Below are 25,762 nucleotides of genomic sequence, written 5' to 3'. Positions count from 1 at the left end.
ATTATATTCTCAAAACACTAACAACCACGAGAAATATGCATGGAAAAGATATTGAGTTGTGGATGGGGCCGATCCATGGTATATTGTGGAGCAGCCCCGTCTATAGCATACAGAACGCTGTGGTCATCCCGTGGTGTGGACCAAAATGGGCCATCCACGAGATGACCACAGTTCCGAACACCACCTATATCGATTTTGATTTTGGTTTTGTGGTATGTGTCTTAATTAATACTTGGTCGGGATTAATATGGTTTTTAAAATTGGACCTAACACGGAACCGTTTTGGGGACTGGTTCCCGAGTTGAATGGTCTGATTGTCTGGTTCAAACGGATGACCCGTTATGACTTAAAAAATTTTAAAAATAAATAAAATAAAGAGCAACCAAAAACTATCATCCGATTCGACATTTCAATTGCCTAGGTCAATGAGTTGTTGACCAAATCAATGATTTTTTACCGAAAAAGCGATTTTATGATGAAATGGAACCGGTTCCTAGGTCAACTGGTTCGACTGTCTAATATGTTCTGGGTTTCAAAACCATGGGGATTAATTTTTACTGTTCTGAACCTATAATGTAGTTAATTTTATATATATACACATTTCTCCTAGTTTTCTTGTACCTTTTTGTTATGTTTAATGTGTAAAAGGATAAATTTCATAGACAATATATAAGATAACAATTTTATTAAGGTTATATTATCAAAAATGAAGTCCTGAGTTGTTATTATCACAAGTAATTATAGCATCTATTTGGCATCGTTGTTGTTGCTCCAGAAAATGATGCCACATCAACACCACGTTGGAAAAAATGGTGCTCCAAGCCACGCCTTGGAAATCGGGAAGGCATGGCTTGAAGCAACGCTGAATCTGGCGTTTCCTGGAGTTGCAGCTCGTTGCTGTCAACAAGGATGTGAGGTGGCAGTGATGTGGCACTGGATAATGGGTACCAGTGCTGAAAACGTTTCCTGGAGCATTGGTACCAAACAAAAAAAGTTGTTGCTCCAGGAAACATCTTACCTGGCAGCAATGATTCTAAACAAAAAAAAAGGCACTATTTTATGAGAAAATGGTACTTCATTTGCAGCATCATGCCAAACATATACATAGATGTCAAGTCTAATCAGGATTAATTGGGTAAGACCCAATTATCCCGATTAATAATTGGTTCAGTTTTAGGTCTATTTCATAGAAACAAATAATAATCAATTCAGGATAGGTCCACCTAGAGGTGTAAATCGGGCTGGGCCGTGCCAGGCCCGACACGATGGTCCGTACCGTGCTGGGCCTGGGGTTTGAAGTTCACGGGCCAGCATAGCACGACACGATCAAGCGGGTGATGCCACTCGCAACCCAGCCCAACAACTGTATATATATATTTATATTTATATACATAATATTTATATATATAATATATAATATATTATATAAATTATAATAAAATAAACAATTTTTTTCAATTTTATTATACTAATTTATTTAATTATTGTATATATAAGCAATTGTATACATCAAAATTCATATAAAATTAAAATTTTAAGTTTTTATTCATTTTTTAAATAAATAAGCAAAAACAGCTTTGGTCTGGTCCATGGCCCGACTTGGGCCAAGGCTTGGCCCATGGGCCAGCCTGGCTGCTGCACGGCACGGGCCCATGCGGGCTTGGGCCGTGGGCTGTGCCGAACCGACCCCTAAAGTTTTCACTGGGGAGGGCGGCATGACCCGTAACAACTCACAGGCCAACACGACACGTCCCACACTTTGCACAGGCCACCTGAAGGCCGTGCCATGCCGACCAAGCGTGACCCACTTTACACCTCTAAATCCATCATATCCCGAACTAGACACGACCGATTCACAGCTCTAAGTGAGAGACAAAGAAAACTCTTATAACTTTGTTCAAGAGGAGTGGATTAGCCCAGAATGCTTTGCTTTTGGTTTGCAGCTTCTAGCCATTTTAGTGAAGAAAAGATGGTATTTAAAGAAATCTTCTAGCCATGAATTACCAAACCGCTCTATCTAAGACTGTTGAGAGTATTTTAAGTTGCGTTCTATTGCTGAATATCTCGTGGTCCCGTTCATAAGACATTCGGCTGTTCGATTCACTATGGATGGTCCCCATTCATAATATATCATGGACAGGGACCACCTATTCTCGAACATACGTCCATAGGTAAAACTCATGGATGGGACCATCCACCCCATCCACTGTGAGACTATAGTCTCGATTTGGCATGGTGTGTTGCAAATTCGCCCTAATACAAATCGTTGTGAGAAGCTTTTTCCCATGATTGTCATTCTCAACCGCACGTAGGTTTATTCTTCTTCAACTCCGACCTCTTCCACTATGTTGTCACCAAACCACCAATCTGCCCATTTGTAATATGAGAACCAACCATTAAGCGGAGCTAGTGATTATTATATAATTTTTTTGTGAGACTTATTTGTCATTCTTATTTTTTTTAGTTTATTTTTCTTTTGATTTTATTTTAATATATATATATATATATATTATGATATTGTTTTTAACATTGAACCATTTCTATTATTGTTTGTTAATAAAAATAATTTTCTACTATTAGATAAATTCATATTCTACACCTTAACTGGCTTCGAAGCGGGGTTCCGAGGTGGAAGCAGTGACTGATTTAGGGGTAGTTGGGGGAACTGCTGTTGATAGTGGTGTTGAGAGAGGTGGTGTAGTACTTGGTACTGCTAGAGCTGATGCTGCTAGAACTATTGCATTTGGGCTTGCATTGCTCGCATACATTGGATCAGGTCGTCGAACTGGTTCTACTGGGTCGTCAGGGGGACAACAGTTGGTTCAACAAAAGTTGTTTCGATAGGGGGTGGAAGAGGGATGTTCAGGGCAGGAAGGTTTAGGGGCGCCACTGCTTGTGGCACATTCAAGCTGGGGATCCCATCCACCAGAAGGGGGATGGTGAACTGTCCGATGCATACCACGGGGACTTGGAGTTGTTACCCGGTGGTGTTCGTCTCTGTGCCATGGGTGTTGGAGTTTTTTGGAAGAAGAGGAGGTTATGACAGTTTTAGAGGGAGGATTTTAGAAGCGTTTCCCATAGATGGTGCCAATTGATGGTGCGCAATCCGACCGGTCCTAACTGTCGACAGCCTTGCCTCTTAATGGAGCTACAGGGAACCTGAAACGGAGAAGATGAGGGAACTCCGGGGGGAATCCGGTGAGATTGCTCCAAAGCTCAAGTTAGTATTCTCTCAAAGGCAAGATAAGACCAGATGACGCAAAGTTCACATACCTTGTTCTTGGGGGGTAGGGGGCCTTTTATAACCACTTCACGCACTCACTCCGAGGCTTCTGTAAGGTCGGGTATGATTACTTCTGTGTTTCTACCAGTTCGGGTGCCATCCCTTCTACTGGGACAAAATCGCCACTGCTCCTTGTCGGAGCCGTCTATGTAACTGGAGATGGCGGTGGCAGGTGGCGGTAGCAGTTGGCCGTTTGAAGTGCGACTGTCAAGCGTTAGATCCCAAGTCTGTCAGGTGCGCCGCCGCTGGATACGAACTTCCTCGGTGTCAGGCATGGTATTGTTGTTCAGTTCGGCATCCTGGGGGTGAAGTGTTGCGGACACCTAGGGGCGAAGTGCTGGAGTGGTGAGCGAGGTGAAGTCTTGAGTTCGGATAGAGGTGCGTCCCAAATTGCCATGGGGCAGGCAAGTTCGGGTTAATGCCCTTTGTGTTTGTAAGGTCCGGGGCCTAAGGGAGAGCTCGGGCTCCTTACAGGGAGTTTGGGCTCCTCGTAGGGAGTTCAGACTGCTGGTTCCTCATTTCGGAGTTTGCGCCTCAAGCGTGTTGTTGTGCCGAGCTATTGCTTTTGCCACGTGTTGAGTGATTACGAGGTCGGGCCAAATCTTCCTTCATCAATTGCCCCCCACTCCTCGCGCTAAGGGACTTGCCCTAGCGCGGGGAGTTTGCGAGGTGGCGGGTGGATTTGTCCCGTACTTCGAACTGTTTGTCTGATAGCACGAAGCACACGTTCGTCAGGATTTTTTTGAGTTTTTCGAGTGCCAAAGAGACGGGAAGCGCGACAATCTGTCTAAAAATGCTGACAGGGGTGGCAGCGCACGCTTATTTCAAATATCAAAAATGTGTGCTACTAGGAGACGTGTCAACAGATCTTTTCAAATTCAAAAAAATGTGCCGCTACCGCTTTAATGCGACGAGACATGCACTGGCGTTCTATTAGTTTCAGAAAGACATGCGCCAATCACGTCTCGGTCTCAGGGGATGTGTGGTTAGCGTGACTGCGGGCCGTTGGATTGGATTTGATCTGCGCTGTTGGTTCTCGGTCATTGTGGTTATAAATAGAGGGGGACCCCAGTCGCTTTGTCACTTCTGCGCTTTGCTTCTTGAGCTTGCGTCCAAGTTTCAGCTCACGTCCAGGCTTTTAGTTCGCTCTCAGGATCTTAGCTTGTGTTCCAATTCCCCTAGTCTGTGCAAGCTTTTTTCCGGGTGAGTACTTTCCTGGAATCCATCTTTTCTCCTCGATGTCTAGCTCGGATAGTTTAGACGATTCTTCAAGTGGATCAGATGTAGGTTCTACGAACCGAGTTGCATCCCCTGGTGGTCCTAGCGAATCGGAGGTAGAGCTCGAGGAAGAGCTTGAACCCGTAGGCCGAGTTGCCTCGGGTAGTTTGGCGTCCACCTCTCATCGAGGTCGAACGTTAGACAAGTTTGGTCCCTCGACCATGATGCCTGAGGGGCTCCAATCCCTTATTACCTATTACAACTTGCCTGGGGAGTATGCCTACTTCATACCTTCGGGCAGTTTCCCTTGGGAGCACAATCCTGATGAGATCGTGATATTCTAGGAGTAGCTCACTGCGGGGTCCGCTTCCCAGCAGGGCTTTCCTTTAGACTTGGAGATCTTCTCTTCCATTTTGATGCTTAAGAAGCAAGAGGGTCCACTTCCCGGGTGTAGGTGGGCGTATTACCTGTCTCCTCGCCCGGGTGTTAAGCTTTTAGATGAACTTCCCAACAAGGTCCTGGCATGGAAGCGGGACTACTTCGGGGTGTGAAGTGTACTAGGGTGGCCATTTCAAACCGGGTGGGGGACGACCGCCCCTGACTCCGGTGTTACGCTTGAAAAAGAGGCGGTGAAGGGCCTCAGGCAAAGGGCACGACTTGGGCTAAAATGCCATCAGTATTTGACGGAGGCCAAGCTCATTGCGGCCGGCCTGAGTTCGGGTAGGTTCATTGCTCAGAGGTTTCTTGTTTTGATTTGTTCTTTTGTTTTTTTCTAATGCCAAACTCTTTTTTTGCAGGTGTGATGGACTCAGAAAGGACTCGTGGTGGGCACCTGTTTCAAGGCATGAAGAGGAGGAAGCGAGTCGCCATGCGAACTCGTGTCGAGCTGCCCCAATATGCGGAGCCCGAGGTACCAGACTACCCGTCAGAGGATCCACCCAGGGAGCTCGAGGTGACTCCTCCAATGCAAGAAGCGATAGGGGCCCCTTATGCCGATACTACTTACACGGGGGCTCCCGCCTACTCTGGTGCTCCCGCTTACTCTCAGTCTGCATATATGCGAGCTGGGCCCTCAGGCTCGGGAGCCCAAGGGGAATTCAGGAGCGTGTTGTCGCCGAACTACGCTCTTCAGAAGAGTAGGGAGGCCACCTTCCCCAAGGAGGTCACGGCGTGGACCGATCTTCCTTTGAACCGGGTCGCCTGTCGTGCTGCCACTCATGCTATGGTGGTGAGTTAGATTTCTTGTCGGGCTTCTTTGCTTTTATCTCTCTTGTTGTCGTTCTCTTAATCACTTGTTATTTCCTTTTGGTAGGTGAACTCTTTTATCCATGCCTTGGCGGCCCCAGTGGAGAGGAGCTCGAGGCAGGCGCGAGTTGCCGAAGTGGCTTTCCGTGCTGCCGAGGCGACTTCCCGAGTTGCTGAGGCGGCTGCTCATGCTGCTGAGGCAGCTGCTCGCGCTGCTATGGCCAGGCAGGTGGGGTCTCAGAGAGATGCCGAGGCCATGGGGGTTGTTGTGAAGCACATGGCGGACCTGAGGCTGGATCTGCATCATCAGGTTGAGTACCTTCAGGAGGATATTAGGGAGAGGACACAGATCTTTTCTCAAGGCATTGAAGATGCCAAGAAGAAGGTCATCGATGCGTACATCGCCTCGTCGCGCTTTGATGACCTGATGGTGGACTCGTACAGAAGAGGTTTTAAACTGAGCCGGTGGATGATCCAGAACACGTACCCCGAGCTCGATATTACTGCCATATCCACTTCGCGCATAACTCAAGAGATGGCCAACACTGTTGATGGTGAGCCAGATTTTGAGGGCGAGGCAGGACCTTCGGGTATCGTTGAAGTGGCTTCTGATAATGAAGAAGTAGCTCCGGGCCTATGAAATGTAAATTTTTTTTTGAAATATACACTCCCTTATTTTGAAATAGAATGACTTTTCTTTTGGTTAAGTGTTGGTTGTTCTTTCTCCCGAACTAACCGTATGCCCGATCTGTTTCTTGCCCGGGTTACTGCACTCGCACGACCTGTTTTGATGTTTAATACTTAGTATCTGAGATGCCGATGTCCCTATTAGTTTGTTGTTTCTGCTTCGCTTGAGCCTTTGGCCGACTCTTTTCTTTGCTTGCCTATGCCGAGGTTCCTTCATTAGCTCAGTATCCAAGTCCTTAGGCTCTGGTAGCGATTTTGTCTACTTCGCTTGGTAGTCTATAGGTAGTATCGCCTTAAGTTGACGATGTTCCACGCTCGGGGTACTTGTTTGTCCTCTAAGTTTTCAAGCTCGTATGCCCCCCCTGACTTCTTTCTTTAGTTTGTAGGGCCCTTCCCAATTTGGTCCAAGTTTTCCCACGCCGGGTTCGAGCACCATGATCTTACGGAGAACCAGGTCACTGACACGGAAGCTCTGCTTCTTTACTCTAGCATTGTAGTACCAAGCTACTTTTTGCTGGTAGGCTATTGTTCGGATGTGCGCGAGGTCTCTTACCTCATTCAATAGGTCGAGGTTAGTGCATAACTCATCTCCGTTTGTCTGATTGTCATACGCTTCTAGTCGCAGTGTAGGTATTTCGATTTTCGCCGGGATTACCGCTTCAGTGCCGTAGGTGAGGTTAAAGGGGGTCTCTCCCATGGCGGTTTTTTTCGTAGTACGGTGAGCCCATAGAACACTTGGTAGCTCATCCTCCCACAACCCTTTAGCTCAGTCTAGTCGTGCCTTCAGTCCGTAGAGGATGGCTCTATTCATTACTTCTGTTTGACTGTTTGCCTGCGGGTGTGCGACCGATGTGAAGTTCTGACGAATTCCCATATTTTGGCACCATTCTTGGAATTTGATATCCTCGAACTGCTTGCCGTTGTTGGAGATCAGTATCCGAGGTAGCCGGAAGCGACATACTATGTTCTTCCAAAAGAAGTTTTGTATGTTTCGGGCTGTAACTGTTGCCAGAGGTTCAGCTTCTATCCATTTTTTGAAGTAATCTACCACCACCACTAGGAACTTTCTCCCACCTGTTGCTGGCGGGAATGGCCCCAGGAGGTCGATGCCCCATTGCGCAAAGTGCCATGGACTGGTGAGGTACTTGAGGTTGGAAGCAGGCTGATGGTGGATATTGGCGTGCTTCTGACACTTGTCGCATTTTCTTATGAGCTCGATAGCTTTTGCCTTCACCGTTGGCCAGTAGTATCCTTGTCGAAGTGACTTTTGGGCGAGAGCTCTACCCCCCAGGTGTCCGCTGCACAGTCCTTCATGAGTGTCGCAGAGTACGAGCTCGGCTTCGGTAGGTCACAAGCAACACAGGTAGGGGAGCATGTTGGACTGTCGATACAACCGTTCGTCTATTATGACATATTTGGCTGCCTAGCACTGCACCCTCTTGGCTGCATTGCGGTCCGCAGGGAGGACTTTATCTAGCAAGAAGCTCGCGAGTGGGTCGATCCAGCTCGGCTCTGCTTCAAGGACAGGAGCGACCTCCTCTGCCCCACCGAGAATGCTAGGCCGAGGTAAGTCCTCTATGTCCACGGTTCTCATGGTGTTGTGACTCGTGCTGGCTAACTGGGGTAGGGCGTTGGCCTCAGTGTTCTCTGACCTCGAGATTTGCCTGATGAAGTGTGACTGGAAGTTGAGCAGAGCCTCCTTTACTTTTGCCAAATATGCGATCATAGAGAGATCGCGTGCTTTGTATTCGCCCGTAACCTGGTTGACCACGAGCTGGGAATCACTAGAGATAACTATGTGCTTTGCTCTTACCTTTTGCGCAAGGTTCAGCCCGACTATCAGTAACTCATACTCCGCCTCGTTGTTGGATGCCGCGAACTCAAAGCGTAGTGCGTACTCCAATTTCGTGCCACCCGGGCCGCGCGGGACTATTCCAGCCCCACTGCCCTGCTGGTTCGAGGAGCCATCTACGTAAAGAATCCAGGGCTCCTCATCCCAGTTCGCGCTTGGCCTAACCAGGAGAGATGCGATACTGGCTACTACTTCACGGGGTTCAGACTCTACTGGCTTGGGTGCTCCGGGCTCACCCGAGCTGGGGATCTCGGGCTCAACCAGCCCAGGGGCTTCAAGGTTGAACGTGCACTCGACGATAAAATCTACTAAGGCTTGGGCCTTAATAGTAGTTCGTGGCTAATACTGGAGGTCGTACTCACTAAGCTCGATGGCCCACTTCGTCAGCCGATCGGAAACCTCAGGCTTGAGTAAGACTTGCCTCAGAGGTTTGTCAGTCAAGACGATGATGGTGTGAGCTTGGAAATATGGGTGGAGTTTTCGAGTTGCAATTACCAGTGCGTATGCTAGCTTTTCTATCTGCGGGTATCTCATCTCTACTCCCTATAGAATTGTACTAATATAATAGACGGGCTGCTGGACCCGATCTACATCTTTTATTAGTACCGAACTGACCACCTCGTCACTTGCCGAAAGGTACAGTTCTAATACCTCACCCTCCTCGGGCTTGGATAAGGTTGGCACAGTAGCGAGGTAGGTCTTTAGCTCGTTGAACGCGAGCTGGCAATCTCGAGTCCATTCGAACCCTTTGCCTTTGATTGCCTTAAAGAGAGGCAGACATCAGTTTGCTGATTTGGACATGAAGCGGCTATGCGGCTGTTTAGCCTCTGAACTTGTTTTATTTTTCGGGGTGGTCTCATGTCTAGGATGGCCTTTATCTTGTCTGGGTTGGCCTCAATACCGCGCCAGTTGACAATGTACCCTAGGAACTTACCCGAGGTGACAACGAAGACACATTTGTTGGCAGTTTCATGCTAAATTGACACAGAATTTGGAAGACAGAATCTAAGTCTTGTATTAATTCCTGTGTGAACTGCGTCTTGACGACCATGTCGTCTACATAACATTCTATTTTCAAGCCAATTAAGGGCTGAAACAACTTGTTTACAAGTCTCTGGAAGGTCGCCCCAGCATTCTTCAGTCCGAAGGGCATGACCTTGTAGCAGTACAGGCCGAACTCGGTTATGAAGCTGGTTTTTTCCTCATCGGACTGGTCCATCCTGATTTCGTTGTAGCTTGAGCAGGCGTCCAAAAAGCTTAGCAGCTCATGTCCCGAGGTCGCATCCACTAGGCGGTCAATTCTGGGGAGGGGAAAGCAAAGCTCGTTCCTCGCCCTGCTCCGTAGGCCGCTCCAACTCGAGGTTGTCGGCTGCCTTGGTTTTTCCCTTCAGGGCGGCAACATAACACTTGCAGGACTCAAGCTGGTCGCCCCGTGCTACCCCCACACCGAAGTCTGTGGGGAACTTCATTGCTAGAGAGTAGGTGGAGACCACTGCCCGCAGAATATGCGTAATTGGCCGCCCTATTATGGCATTGTATGGGGAGGGGGTCGCGACCACCAGGAAATTGTGGTTGAGTCTGACTGCACAAGGCCATGTGCCGACTTCCACAGGTACTGCTATCTTCCCGAGGGGCCTGACTTCCTCTCCGCTGAAGCCCACCAGAGGAGTGTTTGCGGGCTTCAGTTCGCTTCTCTGCAACTGTAGCTGGTCAAACGCTGACTTGAAGAGGATGTCCGCCGAACTACCTGAATCCACAAGTACGCACCTAACTTCAAAGTCGCTAATCCTTAGTTTTATGACAAGCGTGTCGTCGTGCGAGTAGTGGACACCTCACGCATCGTCTTCCACTAAGAAGATCGGTTCTTCTGTCTTCGGCCTCTTTGGAGGGTTCTGTCTTTCTCGGGCTACCTCGCGAACTGATGTCCGGGCTGCTGCTAAAGTACACCCTGCTACCACCAAACCTCCCACTATCACATGGATGGTTACCCGAACTAGCCTCTCTTCCGGAGGCTGCCGTTGCAACACTTTGGTTGGTCTGCTACTGGATTCGGGGGCATCCTTTTCGTACTCCCCTTGCCGACCTGCCTTATTGTTATTATTGTTGTTATGCTGTACAAAATTTCTCAAGTATCCGCGATGGATGAATCCCTCTATCTCGTCCCGGAGATTATTACATTGTTCAGTACTATGACCGTGATCTCTATGAAAACTATAGTACAGATTTTTATTTCTCTCATTTGGATTCCCATTTAGGCGAGGTGGCCACTTTACGTATGGGATGTCTTTGATCGTCATCAAGATCTCGGTCCGCCTCGTGTTTAACGGCATGTAATCCGTCCGAACTGCTAATGGAGCTCGGGACTGCTGGCTTGGCTTCGCCTCCTGGGCTGGGTTTCTTCTATCACCTGGGTTGGAGGGCTCACCTTCTCTTTTCCTTTTCTCAACCCCACCTTCAGTCTTCTGGTTGATCTCTTCCTCTGTTCTCATGAACTTGTCCGCGAGCTTGAGGAATTTGGCTACGGTCGCGGGTTGGTTGGCTACCATGTGCCATTTGAACTCCATGTGCGTTACTCCTCTCTTAGCCACCACGAGCTGTATCACGGGGTCTAATCGCGGTATCTACAAGCACACTTCATTGAACCGCTTGATGTAGCTCCGGATGGATTCTCCTTCTCTCTGGACTACTCCGAAGATGCTTTTCTCAGTTCTAGGGCACCGCTTGCTGGTGACAAAGTGTGCAGTGAAGACCTGCATGAACTGGGCCGAGCATTTTATTGACCCGGGGGCCAGGTTCCTATACCAAGTGTGGGCTACCCCCTGAAGGTGGTGGTGAAGGCCACGCACATGCATGATTCACTGGCCCTAACGAGGTGCATTTGGGACTAGAAAGCATCAACATGGTCGTTGGGGTCAAAGGACCCATCATACTTGTCCAAAGGTGGGAGCTTGAAGTCCTTGGGCATGGGGATTGCCAGGAGTTCTGATGCGAGGGGGGAAGGAACTGAGAGAATTGGGACAACTTTTACCTCATCCGAGCTCATCTCTTCTTTACCTCTGAGCTCGGTTAGGACGCGGGTGGCGGTTCGGCGACTTCGTCGACGCCTTCGTTGTTGAGTGGGCCTGGTACTAGCGCTGCTGGCCTCTGTGTTGCCGAGCTTGATGGGCCCAGAATGTTGGTAGTCTGCTGCTAGGGCGCTGAATCAGTTCTCTGTGAGCGGGAACTTAGGCTTGGAGCGTCGAGGTGCTAACTTTGCAGGCGAGGTTCCCGACCCGCCTGCGAGCTGCGAGGCGGGGGTGATTTTCCTTTCCCTTCGACCTGGAGATGAGGTATGGCTGTTAGGGGGGTCCTGGAGTTGGGAGGCATCTCCTCTGTGAGGGTGCCGACCTCGAGAGGAGGCCTTAACCGGCTTCGAAGCGGGGTTCCGAGGTGGAAGCAGTGACTGGTTTAGGGGTAGTTGGGGGAACTACTGTTGATAGTGGTGTTGAGAGAGGTGGTGTAGTATTTGGTGCTGCTGGAGCTTATGCTGCTAGAACTGTTGCATTTGGGCTTGCATTGCCCGCATGCATTGGATCAGGTCGTCGAACTGGTTCTACTGGGTCGTCAGGGGGACAACAGTTGATTCAACAAAAGTTGTTTCGATAGGGGGTGGAAGAGGGATGTTCAGGGCATGAAGGTTTAGAGGCGCCACTGCTTGTGGCACATTCAAGCTGGGGATCCCATCCACCAGAAGGGGGATGGTGAACTGCCAATGCATACCTTGGGGACTTGGAGTTGTTACCCGGTGGTGTTCATCTCTGTGCTACGTCTGGCATTGCTGGAAGAAGCCATGGGTGTTGGAGTTTTTTGGAAGAAGAGGAGGTTATGACAGTTTTAGAGGGAGGATTTTAGAAGCGTTTCCCATAGATGGTGCCAATTGATGGTGTGCAATCCGGCCGGTCCTAACTGTCGACAACCTTGCCTCTGAATGGAGCTACAGGGAACCTGAAACGGAGAAGATGAGGAAACTCTGGGGGGAACCCGGTGAGATTGCTCCAAAGCTCAAGTTAGTATTCTCTCAAAGGCAAGATAAGACCAGATGGCGCAAAGTTCACATACCTTGTTCTTTGGGGGTAGGGGGCCTTTTATAACCACTTCGCACACTCACTCCGAGGCTTCTGTCAGGTCGGGTATGATTACTTCTGTGCTTCTTCCAGTTCGGGTGTCATCCCTTCTGCTGGGACAAAACCGCCACTGCTCCTTGTTGGAGCCGTCTGTGTAACTGGAGATGGCGGTGGCAGGTGGCAATGGCAGTTGGCCATTTGAAGTGCGGCTATCAAGCATCAGATCCTGAGTCAGTCAGGTGTGCTACCGCTGGATACGGACTTCCTCAGTGTCAGGCATGGTATGGTTGTTCAGTTCAGCGTCCTGGGGGCGAAATGCTGCGGACACCTGGGGGCGAAGTGCTGGAGTGGTGAGCGAGGTGAAGTCTTGAGTTCAGATAGAGGTGTGTCCCGTACTGCCATGGGGCAGGCCAGTTCGGGTTAATGCCCTTTGTGTTTGTAAGGTCCGGGGCCTAAGGGAGAGCTCGGGCTCCTTGCGGGGAGTTCGAGCTCCTCGTAGAGAGTTCGGACTGTTGGTTCCTCCTTTTGGAGTTCGCGCCTCGGGCGTGTTGTTGTGCCGAGCTATTGCTTTTGCCACGTGTTGAGTGATTACGAGGTCAGGTCAAATTTTCCTTCATCAATAAATATCAAATCTATGAACATCTTCATTAATGGAGCATGTTTAATTCAAAATTTATTCAAACTTTTTGAAAAAAAATCAATCCGATTGGATGAACTGACCAACTGCAAGATTGAATAAATATCCCATCAAATCTGTTTTCTAATCTACAAGATCTCTCTAAATCAGGCCTACAATATCTATGGTTCTGATTTCAAAGATCTTCAACTAGTTGTCTGAAATAAATTAGGGTTCATCATACATACTAAAGCTACTGAATATTTCTCCATATTTTATTAGTCAAGTTGTTTTTAGAACTTAGAAGGGGGGATGCATCTGCATCTATCCAAGGCATGCCGTAATTCAATACTAATTCATAGCACAGGTCACCAGTTCAACTGCCTACAATGGGTTGAAAATACTTAGTATATTAAAACTTCATATATTCTTCTACCCATGATTATGATGCACAATTTGGCCCATGGGGCTGCAAATGGTATCCATTTGTCCGAATTTGAATTCGAATTCTAAACTGGTTCTGGGTGATATATCTGAATTTGACACGTTTATAATTGGATTGGATACATACCCATTTCTTTGATATGATCTAATTCTATTTCAAGTATATGTTGAAGACATTTCTGATGCCGAAAAAGTATGGTACTGAAGAACCTTGACCAATCAACCCCTACCTCTGTGTGCATTTGATGAATACCAGTTGATTGGTTACCATTTTTATGATAAGTCATAGATTCGAGTTTCATACAATATATTTATTATTCATTTGGTTTATGATATACAGCATTGAAGTCATTTTTAGTTCATTTTATTAATAAAATATAATATTTTCATCATTTTTAGTTTTAATTTATTAATATCCTCTTAATATTTAATTGTAATCCAAGTTTGATCAATCCAATATAAATTCAACTCATAAGGTTCAATTTGAATCCCCCAATATTAATGAATCAAATTTGAATCTTTGTATATTCAATTCGACCCAATTTGTTAATTTGTAGCCCTAACCAGCAACCGAACCATTGCACAAGTCATGGGCCATAGAAAGTGTAATAGATATATTAGGGCCTGCTCCATTCCCTGGAATTCGGATGGTGCCTAACCTAGAATTGGAATCAGAAAGGCCTATTCCGATTCCAACCATTCGTTTTGTAGAAATGGGATTCTAATTTCCTCTCTTGGTGGAATGGGATTCTTCCATATGGAGGAATGTCCATTCCAAGCCCTTGCTTGGGAATGGAATTCCAAATCTAGAGTTTCTCAAAATGTAAAGAACTCCTGAGTCCTAACAAAAGAAACCCCAAACCTTGTTAATAAAATATTATTATAAGATAGTAATAAAATTATATATTAATAATGAAATGATAATTAATCAATAATTAAATAGTAATAATACATTGATAAAACAAAATATTAAAATATTACTAAGCTAGTAAAATATATAAATAAAGTAGTAACAAAATAATAATATTAATAAAATGCTCATAAATTAATAATAAAATACTAAGATATTAGTTATTAAATTTAATAAATAAAAATAATAATAAATTACTAATAAAATTGTAATAAAATCATAATATATTGATAAATATATATACATTACTCCTCATGGAGGCTTGAGATCGTAATTTTGGATGCCAAAGTGATGGCTGAAGTGTAATCGATCTAAATAAGTAAATTAAGACAATTAAGCAAAGTTTAAAAAAAAAAACAACCTGAATACGGAATTACTTGGGCCATTGGTTTCTTTTTTTGGGGGTAGTACATCCCCAAAAATCCACAAAACAAATAAGAAGAAGGGAAGGGGGAAGGGAGTTGATACAAAGGTCTAGGGAAGGGGTAGAAGAAGAAAGAGCTTCATGAGCAAGGCAATCTGCCGCCTAGTTAGCTTCTCTGAAAATATGTTGATACCAAAGACCTCATTTGAATAGAACTTTCCTCCTCAAGCAGTAAGAGATGACACCTTTCAAATTCCAAGGAACTTCCACCTTTTTGTTGAGGCACGAGATGACCAAGAATGAATCACCCTCAGGGTGAGAAAAAAACTGAAAAATCAAACCAATCAAAACTGAACCGACAAATTGGTTAACCGAACTGGTTGGTTTGGTTTTGGATAACCAATATAGAAAACCGACGGTTAACCAAACCGACTGATATACATATATTTCTATTTATTTTATATATATTTATGTATATTATATATTTTTTATATATTATAAATTAATAAATATGCATTATATAAATATATATATTTATAATATATGATATATTATTTAAAATATAATATTTTATATATATTTATATTTTATTATATATATATATATTTATAATATAATGTAAAAATAAGAAATCAAAAAACTGATGGTTAACCGAACCGGTCAGCTGGTTAACTGATAGGTTTCGATTCGATTTTGGTTACCGGCTTTCCAAAAACTGGTACTACCGGTTCGGTTACAAAAAATGCCCCACGGTTTGGTTAACCGAACTGTGAGCACCCCTATTCCTCGATAATAATAGGATATTCCCTGTAGTTTGTCGCTTGAATATTGGCTTCCCATGCAGCCCATGCTTCCGCTTGGTTGATGGTACAGGTGCCGAGTTTATATGCTTTAAACGCTAGCACCCGACCAAGATGGTCACAAACAATAATAGCCACAGAACATTTTCCATCACTGTTATGAGAGGCATCAAAATTTATTTTAATAATGCCAAATTTTGGAGTACTCCAAATAATTGGTTTCCACACTTTGTCAATTCGGGCAATGTCTTTCTCTTTGCTCCCATCAAGAAGCTCTAAAAATAAATCAAGAACCCATTACAAAATAATTGGAATGAGAGTTGAAACATTATTAAAAGTTTTCGAGTTCCTATTTTTTTAGACAGCCCAAAGAACAAAAGCTAGTATCATTCTTGACCATTAGTTTTCAGGTTAGCGGTTTGATCATTTGATTTGAACAATTTAATAGCCCAACCATCTGGGTCAAAGGTATGCTAACCAAGTCAAAGCTTTTACTTAGGTTGAACAATTTGACTGCCTAGGTCAATGGCGATTTTAAAACCATGCAATTAGGTGAGTTAACTAATTGATTAAGTAAATTGAGTAGATTAAGCTAAGTAAATGGAACAATTAAAGAAATTAAGCTAATTAAACTAAATAATTAAATTATGTCAACTAAGTGTATTAACTATTTGATTAAGTTAATTAAGTAAATTAAGCCAACTTTGTAGATTGATAAATTGAATAAGTAAATTAAGCCAACTTTGTAGATTGATAAATTGAATAAGTAAATTAAGCCAACTTTGTAGATTGATAAATTGAATAAGTAAATTAAATTAATTAAGAAAACTAAGTTAATTAAGTAAGTTAAATAAAAAATCTAATCAATCTTAATAAGTAAATTAAGCTAAGTAAATAGAGCAATAAGAGAAATTAAGCTAAGCAAATTGAGTAATTAAATAATAAAAAATAGTTAAGGTAAATAGGTAAATTAAGTTATTGTTAATTAATTATGTAAAATAAGATAAGTAAATAAAATAATTAAAGAAAGTAAGTAAATCAGTTTAATTAAGCAAATTAGGTTACTAAGTTAAATAAGTAAATGAAGTGACTATTAATTCTCTTTTAGTTAAACTAATTAAGTTTGTGTTTAAGGAATAATTTACACTTAATTATTGTTAATTATTTACTATTAAATTAATTATTGTTTATTTAATGCCTCTAATTTGATGAAATCTTTGACGTAATTTAATTTAACGTTAAGCAGTGCCACATAAGCATATCTTATTATTTTATTCATAGTTTGAAAGCAAAAAAAGAGCCTTTTTAATTCTTTAGGATATAAAGTGGCTGACAAAGCTCAAGGGTTGTCAAAGCCGTAAATTGAAATATGGAATAGAAATTTGCTAAGCGAATCACTTAGGCTGTGTTTGGTTTGAAGGAAAAAGTAGGGAGAAGAAGGAAAGTGTAAGAAAATCTTTATAAATCTTGTATAGGTTTTTCTATGTTTCCCTACCTTTTCCTTCAAAACAAACATAGCCTTTGGGAAGATTGCATAAGATTCGCTGCACCTATTTGTGCCAAAGTGGAGGAGGAATCCTATGCTATGATCTATCTCAATCATCCACTTGGTTGTAATTCCTTTCCCTCATCATGTATTCACTCTCACAATCCACATCAGCCCTATACCCCATATTGTATTGGAGTTTATCCAAGAAATTATAACTTCCTTTTTTAATTTAAAAAAAAAAAATTATACAATGAATGTCTCATTTTGGGCACATGGCAACAAACTAGAGAAAGAAACGCAAAGAATCTTTTGGATTTTAAAAGAAGTTGCCGCGTGGAAAATTTCCTGGTGATTTAATTTTCTTCACTAAATGACCTAACTAACAGATTCCCCTTAAAATAAATAATCAAAGTTTTGTATTAAGATGATGATTAATTATAACCATTTTAAGTTTTTTAAAAAAGTAGCAAATATTAATTAATTAAAACCTTTTCCTTATCATTAAGGATGGATAAATGGATCAGTTCTATTTAAAACCAAATGGAATCAATTTCGAACTGGCCTCAAACAGACCTTATTCAAATTGTTACCGGGTAGGGTATGGTTCCAAAAATTTGGAATCTTGGAACCAGATTTGTCTTAGAATAAATATCAAAACCACTTTGAGGATGTGAAGATTTGATTCCAAGCATTCAAGATTACAATGACCATGCTCTCACTTAACCATTAAGTCACATAGGCAAATTGATAACTTTTCTTCATATTAATATATTTGAATGTGTATAAGTAGTGTAGAAAGTAATATTTACAAAATTTAAATTATAATAATAAGTTTTGAACTATATTATTATTATTATTATTATTATTGAAGATCATGCTTAAACAATTTATGATTGTGATTTCTAATCAATGTAACATTACTTGTGATTATGTAATTAAGTCACATTTATGATTCTTAATATTAAAAAAATATAACAAAACATATAGTATCACATCAAACTCAACAATATATATGGCTATTTGAGTTGTTTCTTAATGTAATGGAATGTTCATTTTTTATTTTTATTAAAGAAAATGTTCCCTTTTATTTTATTTTATTCTTTGGGGGGGCGGGGCAGGGGGCGAAGAAAGAATAGGTTCCATGGATAGACCCTGGAATTGCTAAGGCTAGAACCAACCTTAATATGTTCTTTCTTCACCCACCCACCGCACCCCCCCCCCCCCCCCAAAAAAAAAAAAAACAAACAAAAAAAAAAACAAAAAAAACTAGTTGTTATTGGTATTTTAAATTCTAAAAAAAAAACGGTATAGTGTATTCAAATTCCAAAGCTCAATTTCTTTTTATTCAGGAAGAGGGTAGAGTTAATATCAGGGTCAAGGAAACTTTGTGATATAAAAGTGAAAATAATAAATCTCAGTGTTAAGACTTGAGAGTGGGAGGTACATTTGGTCAACAGATAGGGGGAGAAATCCATTTGATGTCAAAGTCCCAATTACACCTAATTAAAATAAAAGAGAAAACTAAAATCATGAAAACAAAATCATTGTCATCATCATCATCCAAGCCTAGTCTCAATTATATGGGATTGGCTATATGAATCTTATTCATCATTTCATTCTGTTTGGTGCCATATCCATCATCAAATTATGGGCGTTTAAATCATTTCTTACTATTTTCACCCAAATCTTTTTGAGTCTGCCCCAACTCTGCTAATTCCCCTTAACTTGTAACAAATCACTTCTTCTAAAACAAAATAAAAGCAGAAAATACTTAATTAAAATGTAGAAGCAAGAAAAACAAAATTATGAAAGAGAAAATATAGATCATTAGTGGAGATAGGGCATACATAAAATTAAATGAAAAGTTGAATTTATCTCAAAAGGATTAATACCCTTTAGAAAATATCTAATTTCAGAAAAATAAATAAGAAGACTCAATTTATTTTAGTAAGATCAATTTACATAGCAAAAAGGGTAGTGGAAAATAAACAGTAGAAGAAATCAAAATCGGAAGATAGAAACCCATTAAGCATGTTTCCTATATATGTGAAAGTTGTGGAAAAGATGAACGCTCAAAAGGGCTAGAATACCCTCAATGTCAAATTCTCAAAATATAAAGAAGAGGAGTGATGGGAACAAAATTTAACAAAAATAATGAGGAAAATGAAAAGTAGGAAACCTAAAGATTTTTAGAGTTGTACATGAAAAAAAATATTTTTAGAGAAGAATTAAGGTTTATTGGGCATTGTTCCTAAGTGATATTCAAAGGAAAATTATTTTCCTTGAAAAGAACCAAAAATGCCCTTCAGAAAAAAAAAATCAAAGTTTCAGGAAAAAAAAGAAAGTAATAACTTATTATCACATTCTATATCTGCTTACAGCAGTTATATCTTGTAGACTGGTCAACTGTTCACCAAGTTGGATGAAAGTGATCTCTGAATTGTTTACTGGATGCAATTGAGGTGAATATATCCATTGCCACAGCTATTTCTGTTGCTATATTGAACTTAATTAAGAAATTTGAAGGGGAGAGACATTTGATAATGGCTGAAGTGGCTGAACTGAATGACTCTTTTACTTTGTGATAATTAAGGAGGTTGTGACATCTTTATTAATGGTTGAATGGTAAGTTAGGTTTGAATACCATATTCCTAAATCTTTTATCATATGTCTAGTAGTGCATCCGCGTGCTAATTATTCACAAAGCATTATAATTTAGGGTAAATTGCTGAAACTTCCTTTGAAATTTGGTAATTTCAATCAATTACCCTGAACTTTCTGACATAATTGTAAGAAGATCCCTTCTGGCAAAATCTTCTAAAAGGAGGCATGAAAATGTCTAAAATACCCATGCAGTTATTTCTAATAAAAATGTTTATTTTTCAAAATTTCTCTTAATATGAATCACTACCCCAAACCCTTTCAATCTCTTTTCTAAAATTGATTTATTCTTCAAATTTGCCCTTCATATCAATCACTCAAACGTAAAGCTGCAACATTAAATTCTCTTTGTTTTTGTTGTTCATACTGTTTGTATTTTTTATAGAAACCAGCCTCAATAGTAGTTGCATGGGTATTTTGGACATTTAAAACCCTTTTTTTAGAAAATTCTATCATAGTGGGTCTACTTGAAATTGTACTAGGAAATTCAAAGGAGATGATTGCAATTACTAAACTATAGAGGGGGGTTTCATCAATTTACCCTATAATTTATTGGGCTCAGTCACTTCTGCTTTGTTATCAAATAGCCCCTTAGTAGCAATCTGAATTTGATTCGTTTTATTGCAAAGAACATAGATCAACCCCAATCCAATAAGAGAGGAACCGAAAGTTGAGGGAAACTTCCTAAAGAATTCAATGTTTACGATTGCCGTCTCCACAGTACAATCCTAATGAAGTTTGAAACATGCTTGAGATGTGCAGCTATAAATCATGTTGGAAGCAATATTGGTAACGTCTTGTCGGTAGAATATATGGACTCATGATCCTTATCAGTTATCCCTCAACTTTCTGTTTCTCTCTTATTTTCCATTAAACCAAACACAACCTAAAGGGCAGCCCAGTGCACGAGTCTCCCGCCAATGTGGGGTCTGAGAAGGGACAGATGCACCCAGCCTTACCCCCCCCTGCACATACAAATTATAAATGCTGATTCTAAGATTTAAGCCGAGTCCAGATCTCCTGCCCACACAAACTCTGTCCACGTCTACTCACACAACGTCGCAGCCACACATAGAGAACATCTCATCCTCCTGTATAGTATTATGTAGGCCAAGGGAGATGTTCCCAATTCACGAGGGGGGGGTAGTAAATTGTGGGTAGACGTAAGCAAGAGATCCGGGGTCATTTAAGCCCTGGTCACCCAAGTTCCAACCTAGATTCCAGAATTCTAAGTGCAATTACCCATCCATCTAATGTGGGGAAAATGGGGTGGGACTGACTACTTGAGTCAACTTGCGGCTTCTTAAAGCAAGTTATAAAAATGATGAGAAAATAGCCATCTTTACCAAACCAAACCTTCCAAGGAAAGCAATTCCAATTCCATTTTTAGATGAATTCCGGCGCCATGGACTATTATACCTACTGCCAAGACTTTTGCCAATAAGACTAAACACCAAGTCTATGTTTGGTTTGAGGGAAAAAGTAGGAAGGTTTGTAAAGATTTTCATACCTTTTCCTTCTTTTCCCTACTTTTTCTTTCAAACCAAACACAACCTAATTGTTCCAATGACTGATGTATATCCCTTTACCAAAAGCAATAATAGATATAAAAACTTTTCTTCCTTCACGGAAGGTGGAAATGGTCCACCTTCTATGGCAACAAAGTCATGGTGCCAATATTTGAAAGAATCTTAAGCTTGATACTCGATATCATGGGTTATGTTGCAGAGTTTTCTACAAACGGTAGCAGGTGGCTGTCTTTTTCTCCTTCCGTGAAAGAACCAAAAGGAACCCATCTTTCATTTTTTCGCCCCACTTTGACAGAGAATTCAGCAAGCAAATAGACCATTAATTATTCAAATCGGACGGCCACCTTAATTTCCAGCCGGCTTAGTATGGTCCAAATTAGGGAAAGAAACTAGGTGATGTATGATTCTTTCACAGAAAGAGATTGACAATGAGTTATCTGAAAGAAAAATTGTTCCAGCCAAGGAAGAAGAAAGAGCAACAAGGCAAGGTCAGATGGTGGATAGAGTCATAGGGCGCTATAAATGGCCATAGATCAAATCCAGATCCAACTTTTGATATGTTAATTAATGATAATCAGATTAATTAATATCTAATCGTATTCTTCAAATCAGATTGAGATTTGGGTATTGAATAACATTAATAAATTAAACTGAAAATTAGGGATGGCAATTTCTACCCTATCTGGTGGGTATCCGTTCCGATGGGGCAGTTTTTTTTTTTTACTTGAAAGACAGGTTTTGAGATTCTATAACTTGTAGGGCATGGGTAGGGTAGAGTATGGTAGGATAAATCGGACCTTCCCTAATCCGCATATTGTTGGAAAGCATTTAAACTTTATGTATTATTAGGTGTTGAATTTAATAATATTTTTAATTTTATGTGAAGGATCATTGATAGCTTATGTGTTTTTACATGTCTTAATCAAATAATTAGAAACATTATTGTTTGTGTTGTCTTATTTTACTTGCTTATTGCTTATATATAACAAGAAATAAATGCCGGTTCTAAATCCAACCCATCCTACCCTTGAATGCAGGAAGGATAGGGTCGGAGAGGGTTTTACGTTTTCATCTGTGGAGAGGGTTTGGATTCTCAAAATCCAATCCACTATGGGTTCTGGGGTGGGTACAGGTTGAGAGATTTAGGGAGGTGGATAAGGTCTAGAATTTACAAAACCCTCCCCTAACCTGCCCCATTAACATCCCTACTGAAAATGTTAATAATATACCATAGATTTATTAATAGAATAAATTAGAAATGATTTTGATGTTGAATATCATGGATGAAACGACTTGAAAATAACTTCAAAGGAACTTGGACCTATCACTCTTTAGTAAACATATAACATTTAGACCTATTTGTATTAGGGTTTCTAGCTGAGTGGCTCATACAAGAGGATAGAAAGTGTGGAGGAAGCAAAAAAAGAAAAATAAATGGACTAAAATTTTGGGATGGTTATTAGATGTGAGGCCAAGGCAAATGTCCACTTTATATAGTAACAGATAAGCATTATACTTAAATATATTTAGCATATCAGATTAGGGTGGATTCATATTTGGTTCAATTATAAATGGATTGAATTCATATAGAGGGTTATTCACTTTTCTCTACTTCTCATAAATTATTCGGACTGTTCAAAACCTCCAGAGGCCCCCTTGTCAAATTCTGTAATTATGAGATTTATTATACCACCCCTCCATCTAGATTGGGTTCATCTCTTCATCCAAAAGAGCTTGGGACCTTTGGGCTGGAGAGGATAAAACAAGATTTTTTTTTTCTTTTTTAAACAATTATTTAACAGAATATTAGGGTTAATTTGGTCATTACAAATAATTAATGGCCTAGCTGTGCAACTTCTGTTAATGGTCGCTTACAATGACCTGATGGAAGGTAAGTTTGTTAGATATTTAAGAGAAATGAAGAAAAGTGAAGGGAGTTTTTTTAGATAATAATCCATTCATATAGCCTTAATTGGATTGAATACAAATTCAAATTCGGACAAATGAATACCATTAATTAAATTAAATCCATAACATTAATTTTAATAGTATAAAAATAAATATTTTGAAAAGTACTTTAAAAACAAAACCGTTTTCTTCCCTCCCAATGGTGAAAATGGTGAAAATGGAATATAAAATTAAAACCAATTGAAAATAAAACCATTTTCTTATTCTTTCTCATTAAATCATATATCTACTTTCATTAAATCCTATATTTAAGATATATTTTTCCATCATTAAATTCTATTAATTAAATCCATAACATTAATTTTTAATAGTATAAAAATAAATATTTTGAAAAGTACTTTAAAAACAAAACCGTTTTCTTCCCTCCCAATGGTGGGTAAGCAATTCAACCATTTGGGGTCAAATGGGCTAATAAACAATAGCATAATTAAATAATAAAAAATTAAAATATATAAAATATATAATACAAAAAAAAAGAATTCGGATATCTCTAATATTGTATATTCATTATACAAAACAACAATAAGTATGTAATGTAAGAAGTATTTTTATTAACCATGAAAATGGAATGACAAATTTAAAATCAACCTAGAAATGAAATGATGTCATAGTTAAATAATAAAATTTTAAAAATAAAAAATACAAATAATAACAAAAAAATAAAAAATAGAGAAAATTTTGGACACATACCTAATGCTATATATTTATAAAAATAAAATGTTGAGTACATCTCTAATATTATAAATTCAGTATATTAAACAAAAATAAGTTTTATACATAAGAAATAATTTTGTCAATAATGAAAAAGTAATACACAATTTAATGTCAGCCTAAAAATCAAAATATTTTGATTTTTGAGTGATGTGTTAGTGGTTTGCGTCATACGGATTAATCAATGATACTGATGATTAAATACTAAATTATTAAAAAAATATAAATAATCAAAAGAATATATAAAAAATTATATATTAATTATGTCAAACAAAAATTAAGTGTGATAAGTAAAAATTATTTATATAATGTAGATGAAATATATAATTTAAAATTGATTCAAAAGCGAAGCTGTTTTCTTATCTAGATGGCGGGTCAATGATCCAACTTTTCAAAAGATTCATGAAGTCATAATTGAATAAAAAATATTTAGAAAAATATGAAACACAAAAAATGAAAAAAATACAGAATTTTGTCAAAAACATTTAAGAATATTTCTAATGCTATATAATCATCATATTAAATAAAAATAATTGTTAAAATAAAAATTATTTTTATTTATGACAGAAATGGAATACAAATTTTAATTATAATAATAATTTGTTATTATAATTTAAATTTTTCACATGCAATGCATGTGCACATTTACTACAAACGTTTAAGTTTATTTTTAATCACATTGTTACTTTTGTAATTCTTAATTTCTATCTTAACTATGATATGTATAAAATTCAAGTAATTAATATGAAGAAAGTTTTTTCACGTGCAATGCACATGCTTAATTACTAGTTTCCCAAAAGGAAGAAAAATCCATTTGTTCAACTGAATGTGTTCACAAGAGGACATGAAAATCCATTGTTTGTTATTGTTGCAAAATTGTATCCTTTTGTCATCTTAATTCAAAATAAAATTCTGCTCCTTTATTGATAACGCTAAAAATAAAGAGTAGAGCAAATAGAAGCCAACTAGAGAGGCTACCAACCTGAAATCGAAGCCAAACCCAGAGAAAGTGTAGGTAGGGGTGTCAATTGGACTGGATTTGATCCAATCCAATGTGAGTCCATTATAAATGGACCAGGTCCAATCCAATCCAATGAACATTTTGGACCATTTTAGACTAGTCACTAATTCAATGTCCGGATCGTCCAATCTGTTCAAATTCGTTTTGATTTATATTGATTTCAACTCATATCCGGTCCATTGACACCTATATTCTTATCTTATATCAATGGACAAGATATTGGCTTAATCCAACCCAATCCAATATAAATTTATTATGGATGGACCAAGTCCAATCCAATCTAATAAATATTTTGGACCGGATTGGTCCATTAATCCAATATGTCTTGTTGATCTCTTCCAATCTATCCAAATTGATTTTGGATTGGACCCCGTCCAATCCAAAACTGGTCCATTGACACCCTTAAGTGCAGGAGAAAAAGGTTTGAAAATATGTAATGTCAAGAGAAAACAAACAAGATTTGTTAAAAGGGGTAATTTGGTCCAAAATTTTGGACCTTCTTCCAATCACCTAACCTATATTTTGGTTTGAAAGAAAGGAGGGGAAAAGTCATTTCAGGAAGAGGTTTCCCTTCCTTTTTCTTTCAAACCAAACACAACCTTTCAACATTGCTTCAAAAGAAAAAAAAAAAAAGAAAGCTTAGCTTCTTTGCGGTGTGAATTTCATTTGGACTAGTAGAACATGAGAGTGCAAATAGGCTATACTTTTGTCCATGGTTTTAAAAAATGACCTGGAAATGGAACTGTTCTGACCATCGATTTCCGGTTCGAACAGACAACTCATTTTGACAAAAAAAATAAAAATAATTAAAAATAAAAAACAGCCAAAACCGTTGAATGGATCGACGGTTCGACCACCCAA

The sequence above is a fragment of the Nelumbo lutea genome, chromosome 7, assembly GCF_056320005.1.
Source record: "Nelumbo lutea isolate HS-2025 chromosome 7, American lotus-T2T, whole genome shotgun sequence".
NCBI lineage: Eukaryota > Viridiplantae > Streptophyta > Magnoliopsida > Proteales > Nelumbonaceae > Nelumbo > Nelumbo lutea.
The sequence above is the reverse complement of the archived record's forward strand: the minus strand, read 5'-3'. Positions refer to the sequence as shown.